The sequence below is a fragment of the Thermobia domestica genome, chromosome 8 (genome assembly GCF_964235325.1).
Source record: "Thermobia domestica chromosome 8, izTheDome1.hap1.1, whole genome shotgun sequence".
Classification (NCBI taxonomy): Eukaryota; Metazoa; Arthropoda; class Insecta; order Zygentoma; family Lepismatidae; genus Thermobia; species Thermobia domestica.
In genome coordinates, this window is record NC_137461.1 from 118,151,605 (window position 1) to 118,164,095 (window position 12,491).

Below are 12,491 nucleotides of genomic sequence, written 5' to 3' on the forward strand. Positions count from 1 at the left end.
AAGTACATTTTGAATTTTTATCTTTTTTAATACTACTTTCTATGTATACTTACTGATAGATAATTTGAATGATTAGCATTAAGTGACATGTTCGGACCTTATTTTGTAATATTTTTCGCGGTAGAGAATTACACTATTATTTTTTCCCCATCGAACTTCTCATTATGAAAATTATTTATGATGATTATACTAATTTATGTACTTGATCTGATCAGTTTTCTATAAGTCACAAGATAAACTGTAAAATAATTTTTGTAATTTTTAATAATAATAAAGAAAATCGTGTTGCATTATTATAAGTTGTTCAATTATCTCTTTGTAAATTTTCCAATTTAAGGAGTGTTAAAATTTTGACAGTGATTTACTTTTGTCCTTTGGCAGGAAAAGGAGTATTTTCTTATGCTGTAAACCCAGGCGGAGTTCACACTCCATTGGCAGATAAATTTGCAACGATTTATTTCCCAAGACTTGTAAATCAAGCTATATATGCCTTGGGCATTCCAAACCTTGTCCAAACACCTAAGGAAGGAGCTAGAGGCATCATTTTCTGTGCTGTAAATGAATCAATTACAAATGAGAATCACATTTACTACAGGTGAGAATCTAATGCTTAAAGGAAAGTATGAAAGAGTTAGTTTGAATTAACAAGCTAAATAATAATCTGTCACATAAAATTAAGAAGGTACTCCACCTAGTACTTCTGTTCACTAGGATCGGGTGTTTGAAGCCACGTATTGGAATGTGGAACGATAACGCACTCAAGATTTACACATCTATATCTAAAAGAGAAATTAAGAAAGAACGATGAATTTTTGCGACATAGAGTGTATTTGAGAACAAGATCCTGAGACAAATATTCTGACCCAAGAGGAACGGGAATGAGGAATGGCGGAAACTTCGTAGCAAGGAACTATGTAATTTACACGGTTTACCAAACATTGTTAGGGTCACCAACTTTAGAAGGCTCAGGTGGGCAGGTCATGTAACCAGAGTGGAAGGAAGTAGGAATGCTTTCAAAGTCTTAACTGGAAAATGAATCTGAAAACCGCCATGGGGAAGACCTAGGCGCAGATAGGAGGACAATATTAAGATGGAATCCGCAGAAATAGAAATACAAAATAGAAACTGTATCTAGTTGGCTAAGGGAAGAAGTTGGCGGAGAGCTTTTGTCAACGCGGCATTGAACATCCGGGTTCCATAGGCCATAGAATTAGTTAGTTTGTTAGGGTGTATGTAATATCCAATTATGAAACATTCATACTTTCAGTTAAAGAATAACTATTCACAACAGGTTAGGATAATCATCTTTCAAACATCCAGGAAACATGGGGAAAATCAGATCAAAGCGAAGATGATGCACTATACTTTTCAGATTTATTTTATATTTGGTATTTACAAACGCAGCTGCAAACAGATTAATGGACAATGGGTGTTACTATGAGCAATAATATTTGAGGAAACTACAACAAATGTTAATGTTAATGTTGTTTTCTATAACATGTACTCAGCTAACATTCATGAAAAGTAGTACACTACAAGGAATTTAATGCAAATGTTCTTTATCCTTATTTATATTTTAAAATAAATAGCACAGAAAGCACGATGTCTTCGTATTATGTGAAAGAGGTAGCTCATTCAAAATACCCTCCTACCTCAAACATTTCCATGAAAACAAATGCTCATGCTCTTTTCAACCAAAACTAACATAGAGCTCATTGGCAGATATTATTCCCAGCTTACAAAAAAGAGATCTATGAAACATTAATAAATAACTAACAAATCGTATAACAAAATGAACTTCTAGATTATATAGAATTCCATAGAAAATGAGCAAAGAAAAGTCATTATAAAATGTTTTGATCTATTTTGATTTGATTTGAGTTGAGTTTCAGCTTCCCTTTTAACAGTGAAACTATGAGACGTGAACTTGAACAGTTTAACATGAAATTCGAACCATATGAGCTCCAGCCTGAAATAGAACCTGATCTCAAACGCCAGAGACTGTTAGACACGAGAGAGCTTTTAATCTATCTTAATTGAAGTGGTATCCAGAACATAATCGTTATCTCAGTGTAAAATCCTTGTTTTAACACAAGTAGTACCAAGTCCACGTGCGCTGAATAGTTAGTTCTTTCTTCATGCCTCCATTTGCCAAAATCCAATGTTTCATAGATAGTTCAGTGTATACTTCTTCAGAGCCTATGTATGAATACATTTGCTACTTTCTTTCCACAGAGTTTGATTTACTTTCCCCCTCTAATGTTCTCTTATGTTTACTTACGCTACATTCATCACTAGCTCTTGGATCATTTCTTTCTTCTTCTCTAGTATTTCTTGTTCGGTTGAGATAGTTGTCAAAATTTAAGGTTGCTGGCTTTTTATGCCTGTAGTAGAATGTTTTTTAGTGTTGCTTATAACTTGTAGAGTACCATGTTCGAAGAAACACTATTAGATGTATTTGGTTCGTGCTCTTGTTCTTCTGGGATTGAATTATCATCCTAGTCTGTATGATATTGTGAGGAGCTATATCAGTTTCTTTTGGTTTAACGTCTTATGAGTTGTCACTGATGCTAAGGAACATGATGATGTTTGAGATGAATAATAAAGATGGAATAATGAAAGTGGGGGAAAACACGAGTACCCCTAGCAAACCCATATACATGGTGTTTGTCCATCACAAAGTCCACTTGTTGCGAGCTACACAAGTTTATGTCACGAAATAATAGGAATAAAATCATTAAAATCGAGTCAATAACAAGGCTCGTTAAAATATCATATTCCATTCCGGATGAACACTAATTAATAAAATACTTGGTAACTTTACATACTTTTGTCTTTGCCTCAATAGCGCTGCAGGCAACCACTCCAATGGAGACAAATTAAATCAGTGCACCATCTTGCCTAATGCTATCCTACCCCACATCTTAAAGCGTACTTCCGCGTTTATTTACAAAACAATAAATTGAACTAGCTGAATTGTATGAGTGAAATGTTCTTAAAACTCTCAAATGACAGTAAATGCTGTTACGGCAACTGCATGTGTAATGTTAGAAAATATATACATACTTCAAATGTCTGAAATATTAACAACACATCCAAAAGATAACTTACTTTAATATATTTTCTTCCAGACGACACAATCATATCACTATTAGGCATTCTATACCTAATAGTTTTTTTTCGGTAGTGGCCCGAATAGGTTTCGAAACTACTCATCCAATACATATGTAAAAGATCGAGTTAACTATCTTGTCTATTGCATTATCTTGACACACATTACACATCGGAGATTTGGCAATATTGCGCCGCGGACTTATTGGTTGACACGATCCGCTAGTGCAGCTGAGGGGACTGGAATTAATATTCCCCTCAAACTCACTTGTGTTTGACCACCAACAAAACCTAGTATGGAGCAGAAAGTTACTTTACACAAAGCCATTAGCAGATTTTAGATTTCGTAAGAAACAGTGGAGCAGTTTAGATGAGTAGTTTGTTAATCATGAACTAAACCTAGCAGTAGGTCATTTTTTTCATTGCTTGCTCCTAACGTAACCCAAAGACTAGAAAATTTCTTTGAGTAACCCTTTGGGAATTTCTTTCTTTGAAACTAGATTAGAAACCAATGTTATACGACTCGAAAATACTATAGCAAGATACAAGATGTTAGGTATGCTCACTATAATATTATTATCCTTCCGAGCGCGAGAGACTAGGTTTCCATTCTCCATAGGGGTTAATGTGGTTTGGATCCCAAGTTTAATTGTAGGTCTATGTCTCATATAGCTGACTATACAACCAAGGAAAGGATACCCCGGCTGCGAAAGGTAACTTAAAGCTCGGTGAGGTTATATCACAGTCTACAATCTAGGTGATTGCGACAAAAGGAACTTAGAGTATTTGGATAAGTAAAGGATTCACAAATACAATGTCTTCCAGAAGTGGAATTTAGAATAATTCTGAGCCGAATTTACAACTTACAAATACTATGTTCAATTAACTGAGCTGTGAAAGTGGAACCCAAGAAGAAAACTCGTAGCTGTTAGTTCTCGATCTGCCTAAAATCTTAGACTAGTTGCTCGCAGAATTTCACGAGAAACATGTACAAAGTGTAACAAAAGATAAATAAACTTGGTACAGAAAGTACAGAGGTTCACACAAAACTTACATTATCCATGCATGACATACTGATAGCTACCTTTAAGGACACAGTTACCAATGAATATATTAACAGACTGACATCATTAATGAACCACGCTGAGATAATTGATCTAGCCGACTGTTGGAAAAACAGAATTGAAAATATTCGTTTTTTTCAAGGGTTGTCATTATGATGTTACGGACGGACGGACTACTAACAACATAAGATTATGTGTTCTACAATTGATTCTAGTAATTGAGTGGTAAGGAAGTTTTAACACTATTAATTATTCTCAGTATAATGAGTATGAATGTCGTACTTGAAGTATACGAGAATCTAAAATAGCGAAAAAAGTGAATATGAAAATACACTTATAGTGTGATTCTCTTGTAGCTGATGTAGACCTCGAAGGTAAAGTCACTAAGACTATTGCTTCACTGAAGACTAGTATTAAATCAAAAGGTCAACGAGTGAAAACTGAATGACGAACTGAATCCTGAGAATCCTTTTCATTTATATAGACACCGGAATGTATTCCGCATGCCTTTGATATTTCTTTGTCTGAGAATTTCACATATTTATCTCATAGACAAAATATGTAAGTTTTGGACTTGTCTCAATGCTCCAAATTAGACTTATGGAAACAACTCATACTTAATCCATTCAAATCAGACAGTACTGTTTTGTATTCAATTCACACTTAAAATATTCATATAAATTTACAAAATAAAAAATGAATATTTACAAACTGCAATTATTTCTAAGTTAATTTTGGCAAACTTAACACTACAATATTAGGTTTGTCGGTACATGTGCAGCAATGCAAATGGGTTCCTATAATGACATAACTAATCATTATCTACCCAATTTCATTCTAAAATATTTCTTATTGAAATATCTTTCTCAACAGGAATATATTAGTTTTATCCTGTGGTTAACTACAAACATTTTGTGCTGCGGTATTCTTGTATTATACTTTAAGATTTACAGATATTGACATATATGTACACACATAGATAAAACAGATCCACTGTTTAAATTAGAGTTTTGTCCGTTACTTTTTGGTTACTTAAACTTATTTCTTAGTGATATTTCACAAAATAATACTTACTTTGCTACTAAAATTATGTGACTAATGATACTAGTTCATATTTGGACGTAGGCTTATATATTGCTAAAACTTTTCGTATATTTTAATATATAACTTACCAAAAGTACTGACGTAATGCTTCATGATACGGATGTGTTCATTAATGACTTGTAGAAAGGTTTGTTGTAAATATGATCAAATAGACACTTTGAGTTAAAATAAATTAACAATAATAGTTTAACTTTAACATACATCATTATTGTGTAAACTTATAAAAAAGGCTTGTAATACAAGTACGTGAATTATAGACGAATCAGTCTTAAGTAATACATTGTTTCTCTTTACATGTGAAGTGGATGTAAGCCAGGATTTCTATCACCATTTGCAACTTGTCCTCAGAAATCCAGGAGGCTCTGGGAAGAAAGTCTGAAATTGGTAGGATTGAGTGATCACATTGTCAATTAATTCGAACTATTAAGTAAAGAAGAACCCGAGATGGGACATTTTTCAACATTGTTTACTTATTTTTGTAGTTGCTGTATTGTTTATATTGTATTTGCTGCGCTGTATTTGCTGTGCTGCTGTTATTTTAAGTAGCATTTATTTCAATTAGCTTTTACTTACTTTGATGGTCTGTATCCAAGGACGCGAAATGCAAAACAACTTCTCATCGAAGTTGGACTTAGAACACTTTTAGCTCGAAACAGCAATAATCAATCATACTTTTTAAAATAGTTTTTACATAGTCTCTTTATGAACCAGGGAGAGCACTATGGTTGAGTGAGCGGGTCTAGGGCCCATTCTAAAATTTAGTTCACCAGTATTCGGTGGGCAATAGCTCAGTGATCTTTAAAATTAACCAGCATTTCCAAACTTCAGAGCCAGGTATTGACAAAAAATGGCAAAATCAGGTCAAAATCTCTACACGAAAGATCTCTCTGTTTGTACGATCGCAATTTGGAATTTGGCTTATTTCTTCATAAATTAAATTGCAGGAGAAAACCCACGGACTCGATGTTGTCTCTTTGAAACCTGTTCCGAGATATTTATTTTTGTAATACTTCTTTAATTTAGAAGAGATAATTTGTATCTGCTTAGTAGTGCAGTCAAATTTGCAAAAACGAAAGGAGCAAATTAGTAACAAGCTGAAAATTGATACAGATGTAGAGAATGACGTTCTATACAACATACTAAAAGCTCATTGAAATACCACGTGACCTTCACCGCTATATTGGAAAGTCAAGCCGCTGGAAGTGTCAAATGAACGATAAAAATAGCAATATCTTCGCTATAGTTGAACATAAAAAGTTAAAGTTCGTGGCGTTTTATAAAGCATAGAAAACAGAATATTTTTATATAGAAACAATTTTTCATAAAATGCATATTTTTAGAAATATTTAGCTTTAAATTCTAAAATTTTGAAAACTAAAGTCAAACTAATTTAAAATATTACTGAACTTAGGAAGTAATTATTAACAAGTTAAATTTGACATAGATCTTAGCCAAGATTATTTAAATGACATACTAAAATCCCACAACTTCTTCGTTAGCCATATTGGAAAATGTCCAAATGTCGGAAGTAATTGAAAGATGATATTTTGTTAAGTGAAATACAAAATCTGGATCGGCTTAAATATTTGAGAAACTGTAAATGCAGTCGATCCGGAGTCAATTGGGATCAATGGTGGTGCGAGGGGGGAAACATAATGACATGATTAAGGTGGTCGTCCGCCATCTTGGTGTCCGCTATCTTGGAATAAACATGTTTATTTTGAATGAAAACATGGTCGTGTGACTTTTAAACAACATCTTCGTTCGAACAGAAACCCAATGGTAATGTTATTTTTTCAAAACATTCAACTGTTTTGAAGTTGTGAATATATTTACGATATGTTATGTGTGAAATGCTGTGAAATATGCTGTGCGGTTTCGAATTGAAGGATAAAGGTAAAGTAAAAGAAAGAAAGCTTTCTAACATCTCACTTACGTATTCTTTAACAACCAGGAAAAGAGAGAGTTAACACAGATGAGACAATTACAAACGCCTGACATGTTCAGCATGATCACCGTTCTGTTCTATGCAAATCCTTAACCTCGAGACCTAGTTCTCGTGCAGTTTGCGAAGCATAGTTGGTGATATTTTTTCACAGGATGTAATGATTCTCCTTTTCAGGTAGCCAAAGTCATTAATTTTACTCTGGTAGACAATAGCTTTAAATTACCCCCAAAGATAGAAATCCAATGGAGTTAGGTCAGGGGACCTTGCTGGCCACTCAATGGTTCCATGCCGACCTATCCAGCAACCGGGAAAGTGTTCATTGAGCAATCGATTACAATACGACCATAAAGCGGCGGTGCCCCATATTGTTGCCAATATTGACGAAATCTGCCTTTCTCGTTCAAAAAAGTGGCATAACAGTGGTTTCAAAGATATCTCTATATTGTGGAGCATCCGAGGTCTCATCAATGAAAACAGGTCCAATAAGTTTTCCGCCCCATATTCTACACCACACCATTACCCTACCTGCACTTTGCGTCTTTAATGCATCTATCTAATTAAGATTTGTATTAGCCTAGTACCCAACATTTTGCCCAGTACTGAGAAATTCTACTGTAAAGCTTTTTTCAAAATCTGCAATGGCTTTGAAGTTGTGAATGGATTTAGGGTAGATTATGTTATCATTATTCCTAAATTTTGTTATATATGTGGAACATTGTATAGTCGGGAACTGACTGTCTCTTAACGTCTATCTTGTAGTAGGACAGGATGCTAACTCGAGAGGAAAGAATGGAAATTATCCTTTTGGCTTGAGAACGCAGTTCAGCGATAACAGTCATCTTCAAGGAGCGACATCGTAGTCGCGAGCCGATAAAAGACAGTGCTGTACGAAAACTAATCCGCAAATTCAGGGCAACGGTAAATGTTAATGATTTACCTCGATCAGGACAAGCACGAAATGCAACTTATCCAGACACACCAGCAGCTACGTATATTGGGTGTATTGGTGAAAATTCCTACGAAAGAGTGTGCGACGTCTAACAAGTGAACATAATGTTAGTGTCAAAAGTGTTCAAGGAATATTAAAAAGGGAAATGTTGCACCTTTTAAAAATTACAATTGAAACAAAAACTGTCAGAGGTTGGTTCTGATAGACTAATTCAGTTTTGTGAGTAGCTTTAGCGCAGATTTCTCTTGACCCAGTATTTCCTCATAATATTGCTTTTAGTTATGAGGCAAATTTCTATGTAACATGTGAGATTAACAACCAAAATGACCGGTACTGGACAAAATCTTAATTGGATAAATGTAGTAATAGTGCAAGGTTCAGGTAAGGTAATGGTGTGATATGGAATATGGAAAGATAAATTTATTGGACCTGTTTTCATTGATGAGACCTCGGATGCTGTACAATGTGGAGATATGCTTGAGAACACTGTTATGCCACTTTTGTTGAACGAGGAAGGCAGATTTCTTCAATATTGACAACAAGATATGGCACCGCCGCATTATGGTCGTAATGTAATCGATGGCTTAATGAACACTTTCCGGTTGCTGGATAGGTCGGCATGGAACCATTGAGTGGCCAGCAAGGTCCCCTGACCAAACTCCATTGGATTTCTATCTAACCGGTCGAAAACATTTTAAAGTTCCTATGAAGTGTATCAGTTAATATCAAATATCGTAAGTTTTATTTAACTTGTTTTATGCCAAGAGGTTGTAATTACCATTGTTTGAGTTGAAAAACTATTATATTTGTTATATCGATGAGATTAATGTTTATGACATGTTACGTGCGGTTTCAAATTGAAATTTAAAGCAAACCTGTTTTCGTCAAATGGTACTATGATTTGATTAAATGTGTATACTATTATTAATTAGTCCTTTATAGTACTATTATGTATTTCTTGAATTCTTCCAGAGATGTATATAGGCCTATTTCATTCAAATTTAGTTATTGTTAGAATTGTTATCAAGTTTTGTCATTTTATAACGGATAGTTTCTAGAAATCAGATTTTCTTTTTCTCGGATTGCCTTATCAGTGCTAGATATTAATATAATTATTAAATGTACTTTACTACAACGTACTTTAAGTGTACAAAAACAATTAATTGAAATTAAATGTGGGGAATATTTAAAATTAGATTTGCATTCCTGACTGGTAACAGTGGTGCTATTCTTAATTGGGTCAGTCTCATGTTACAAACTTACATGGCCGAAGATAGAATCAATGACACAACGCACCAGAGGCAAACGCTCTATCACTTAGCCACCTTCCCCCCGAGGAAATGGAATAATCCGGAGAAAATCTATGGAAAAGATGTTGTCCAACACAAATTTGTGAAAGCAGGAATCAAACCAGAGACCCTTTTACTAGAGATGGGTGCTCTGTCACTCAGTTCAATCCAACTTTCAATCAATTCTGTGAAAATGAATCTGAAGACGCGTTTGCAAACCATACACGAATAAGGAAACTTCACAATATGCATGAAGTTCCGTAAATCTACCGGTGACCGAAATTGGTGAACCCACATGGGAGTTGAGTGTCTTAAACCGACCTACATGACTTCACAATTGACTATTCTGTACTTATAGTTCTTTTATACTTTTGAATTATTACAAGTGTAATGCTTAAATATCTATCTGGTGGCTCCACATGCTTACTTTCACAGTAACATTTCAGTGGGAAATCAATTTAAGATGTAGAACTCCTTTGTGGCTAAGCTATTAGCATGCGCGCCTTGGACTTGAGAGATCAGGTTCTATTCCCAGCGGAAGCTCATATGATTCAGATCTTACGTTAAGCTGTAAATCCAAGTCTGATAGAGCCCGCTGCTGAAAGGAACGCTGAACCCAAAATCAAATCGAATTGAGTTAAAACGTAGTTCTAGAATATTCAATCATTCCCTAGATGCTTGTAAAAAAAAAGTAAACATTAGGTGTTATTAAATTCCGAAATTGTAAAGCAAGCTAAAGAAATCTTATTTTTATTTATATATAATAATTTTAAAAATATATGACCGTCTGGAACGACATTTAAAATTCTACTGTGAATTCTTCTCGTTTTTGATACAATATGAGTCATTTCATATCTTTCACTTGAATGCCCCATGATTATGCCCTTTAGGCTAAGGGAGACGATGATTAAGGCAAGTGAATGATCATAGAATAATTGTTGGAATGAGAATGTAGGAGGAAACAGAGTACTGCGAGAAAACGAGAAAAAAAAACGTGAATAGAGAGTAACATCAAGCATCGTGACACACTATTTTGCCAAAACTCTTATAAACTACAATCAACGTTGCAAACTGCGTATGACTAAATTTTTTTCGATTGTTCCTCATTCGTATGGAAGAATAAATGTTCACATTTTTTCTTAATTACTTTTCTTCGTATTTATTGGGAAGGGACGTGATTTTGTGACTATATTATAGAGCCGCTCCTGCTTTTTCCTCTATTACAACCAAGAGTTACAGGTATGGCGCTACTAATTCCGGTTTGAGTATTGAACTTGCACAGTTTGGAAATCTACCATAGTTCTATACTGTGGAACGAAACTCACTTGTTAATAATAATAAATCAAATAAGTTTGTTGCGATGGCATGAGTTTTCTTTAAGGTGTGTTGTTAGTCAAAAAGATTGGAAACCTTAAGTAATACTGTTTGCAATAAAATTGTGGTGCATCCTGAAAGCAGGGATAAAAGTACGGGAGAACGTAGGAAGACGTCGTCACAATACAATGGGCAAAGATAGGCACGGGGGATGGCGTTTACGTCATGTCTCCCCTACCTTTTCAAATCCACTTTAACCTCTGTCTGGAAAAATAACTGAATCCAATTAATTGAAAACAAATTCTTAGTTAAACGTGAAACGAACGTCCTATTATTTCGATATATACATTTTTAAAACGTTTTCTTCTTCTTTTCTTTTTGCATTTTGTGTATTATTTGAGTGACATGAAATTTATTTTTGTATGGTTTTAGTATTATTTTATTATATATTTTCTCATTTGTTTATTTATATATTTAGCTTTAGCAATCTGTTTGATCTCTCGACTGACATAATGTTTCGTAACACTTCTGTATAGATGGCATATTTGACAGTAACCTGGAAAGCTACTCTACTACCATCTAGGGATTTAATAGGAAATATTTCCACTCGAGAAATTGTGAATAGACAAATATTTTATTATTATTATTATTATTATTATTATTATTATTATTATTATTATTATTATTATTATTATTATTTGACTCAACTCAGTGATTGTACTGTTAGACATGCAAACATAGTAATTGGCAATTTACTTAGAAACTGGTCTATCTGTAGCTTCAAGAACTATAACACAGAGACTGGCTCTACAAAACTCTTGTTATATCTAAACTGGAATTTGCAACTATGATTTGGATAAATATTATTAGAAGAAATAATGACAAAATAGAAAGGAATACAGAAAAATTTCAAAAGTATGTATATTTTCACTTACATTTATATCAATATTACTGTGACTATGAGCGATTATACTGTAGGTCTTTAAAATAGCTGTTTTGTTACAAAGAAGATGTGTTAAAATTTTGAAGCTTTATTAGAAAACAACTGTACAGTCAGTACATAGTTAATAATATCTTATTCAGAGTACCAACTTATAGAATAAGAAAAACTAACTGTTGTGTGCAAATAGTGTGAAGCACTCACTTATAAGTATTTTAGTTAGTATTGGATACTAACTATGTGATTAGTTAGTAACACACAAATACAATCTATGAGATTAGGGCTATGATGTATTATTATTACTATATATTATATTTTAACTTCTTGAACAAGGAGTTACTACATGCTTTTATTTGCATGTACATTTTATTTGCAACTTACATTTACCCGTATACGAGAGTTAGTGCTTTCGTTTCATCTTTATTTAATTTTATTTTACATTATATGGCTCAGGTTTTATACTATGATATTGCACTTATGTACGATATTCAACCTAATTTTATACTTCATACCAATGATGGATACAAATCGTCCCTCTCGAGACAAAGGGGCGTATCTCATTTTCTTAACTTTTCTAGGAGACAAGTTTAAATCTTTTCTCATTATTTATTCTATCGTCTTCTGTTAAAATTTAGTTTGATCTCGTAAGTACTGGACCTGAAATGAAGGACATCAAACTATATTTTAACAGAAGACGATAGAATAAATAATGAGAAAAGATTTAAACTTGTCTCCTAAAAAAGTTAAGAAAATGAGATACCCCCCTTTGTCT